At 41.1% G+C, this 2506-nt stretch overlaps 1 pseudogene across 1 annotated transcript; it reads left to right on the plus strand.

Moving 5' to 3' along the window:
• The first annotated feature begins 1370 nt into the window (after nucleotides 1-1370).
• Nucleotides 1371-2067, plus strand: LOC103261289 (annotated as a pseudogene). The gene has a single exon (XR_504343.2). The product of XR_504343.2 is annotated as a charged multivesicular body protein 3 pseudogene (transcript).
• Nucleotides 2068-2506: the final 439 nt, after the last annotated feature.

Raw genomic sequence — 2506 nt, forward strand, 5'->3', positions numbered from 1 at the left:
GAGGAACTCAAATCACTCTATGAAAAAGATACCTGCACATGCAGGTTTATTGCAGGATTATCCACAATAGCAAAAACATGGTGTCAACCGTGCTGTCCCTTGAAAGAACATTGAATAAAAAACATGTGGTACATATACATGATGGAATATTATGCAGCCATAAAGAAGGACAAAATTATGAACTTCTCAGCAACTTGCAAGAACTTAGAGGCTATAATACTGAGTGATCTATCACAGAAGCAAAGAACTGAGTGTCACATGTTCTCACTCACTAATGGACCTTGAAAAACTATCATAGTACTATAAGAAAGGGATTGGCAGTAGTGGGAAACTGCCAGGGGAGGACAGGGGCAGGATGGGCAGTAGTGGGAAACTGCCAGGGGGAGGGACATACTTCATCAACAAGGGTACCTACATAATGAACATTTGTATACCTAACCCTGAATTGTACCCCACATATTTAAAATAAAACATTTTTAAAAAAAGTAAATAGAAGGTACATAAACTATATGATGTTCCTAAATACTGATAAAATCTGGTTAGGATATATACTTGGGCATTAGAAGAATTCAGTTTCCTTCTGGCTTGTTATCTGAATCTGGTCCCTTAAAACTATGCCTTTACAAGAATAAGCTTCCTATTCTTTTAAAAAGATTTGAGGCCAGGCTTGGTGGCTCAGCCTGTAATCCCAGCACTTTGGGAGGCCTAGGCGAGTGGATTGCCTGAGACCACAGGTTCGAGATCAGACTGGGAAATTTGGCAAGACCTCGTCTCTTTTACAATAAATCAAAAAATTAGCTGGGCGTGGTAGCGCGCCTGTAGTTCTGGCTACTTGGAAGGTTGAGGTGGAAGGATCGCTGGAGCCCAGCAGGTCGATGCTGGGGTGGCCGTGAGTGTGCTAATGCCCTCTAGCCTGGGCGATGGACTGAGACTCCAACTCAAAAAAAAAAAAATTGAAGATTAAAATTAATTTGTTCACAACCACATTTAAAACCTTGAAAAATGCCGCTTGTGCATTATATCGTTATCAATTGTATTTTAGCAACCAACATGATACCATGCTCATGAAGGCAATTCACAAATATTATTTGATGGTGTGATGATTTTGTATGATTAAAAAACTTAGCACTAAAGTTGACTTTTATTATCTGGAATTTAAGGAACTATAAGATTTTTGCAAGCCAAATATGTATCTTCTTGCCATCCTTAATAGATTAACTTTTATGGAACATGGTTTATTGTCTTTTTTTTAACCTTTTAAATACCATGCAGAATCAAAAAACATGCTAAAATTATAGTTGTATTCAATTCTGAGTGAAAAAAGCAATAAGAATACTCATAAAATTATAATTGTTAAAATTTTTTGAACGGAAAGCTGGAAGGGGCAAGGCGAGTTCAGTTCACCATGGGGCTGTTTGGGAAAACTCAGGAGAAGCCACCCAAAGAGCTAGTCATTGAATGGTCATTGAAGATAAGAAAGGAAATGAGAGCTGTTGACAGGCAAATAAGAGATATACAAAGAGAAGAAGAAAAAGTGAAACGATCTTTGAAAGATGCTGCCAAGAAAGGCCAGAAGGATGTCTGTGTAGTTCTGTCTAAGGAGATGATAGGGTCCAGAAAGGGTGTGAGCAAGCTGTACGCATCCAAAGTACACATGAACTTGGTGTTCATGGGCATGAAGAACCAGCTCGTGGTCCTGTGAGTGGCTGGTTCCCTGCAGAAGAGCACAGAGGTGACGAAGGCCATGCAAAGTCTTATAAAGATCCCAGAAATCCAGGTCACCATATGAAAGCTGTCCAAACAGATGATAGAGGGATCATAGAGGAGGTGTTAGAGGACATTTTTGAAAGCATGGATGATCAGGAAGAAATGGAGGAAGAAGCAGAAATGGAAATCAACAAAATTATGTTTGAAATTAAGGCAGAAGTCTTGGGCAAAGCACCCAATAAAGTGACCGATGCCCTTCTAGAACCTGAACCTCCAGGAGCCATGGCAGCCTCAGATGATGACGAGGAGGAAGAGGCTCTGGAGGCCACGCAGTCCCGGCTGGCCACACTGCGAAGTTAGGGACTGCCCAGCCAGCCCCCCCCAGGCTCTCCTCATGGCCCACCTGCCAGGCACACACTCTTCTCTAAAGAGCCACCGTTTTGTCTGTCTCTTACACTACACCTCTGTTGGGATGCATCACACTGAAGAGCAGATTCTCTGCCAGTATCTCTTCTCTGCAGAGGTTTTGGGATCATAAAGGGATTATTCTTACTAAGCTGGTGTAACTAAATGAGTTATTTCCAGGAGTATACACAGAAATATTTTATTGGGGGGAGGGGAAAGAAATCCATCTTCTTCTCATGAAGCACTTCTGAGAATAGAGGTGATTACCTGAATGTTGAGTACTTTTTTCTTCTGTAAAACACTATATAAACACATTTGAATAAATTTGTGCTGTACCGCTTGGCCCACCCTCACACACAAAAGTTTTGCGAACATAGTATGCCAGTCACTATGC

This window comes from Carlito syrichta, unplaced genomic scaffold (genome assembly GCF_000164805.1).
Source record: "Carlito syrichta isolate Samal-C Ts95f unplaced genomic scaffold, Tarsius_syrichta-2.0.1 Scaffold303651, whole genome shotgun sequence".
Taxonomy (NCBI): domain Eukaryota; kingdom Metazoa; phylum Chordata; class Mammalia; order Primates; family Tarsiidae; genus Carlito; species Carlito syrichta.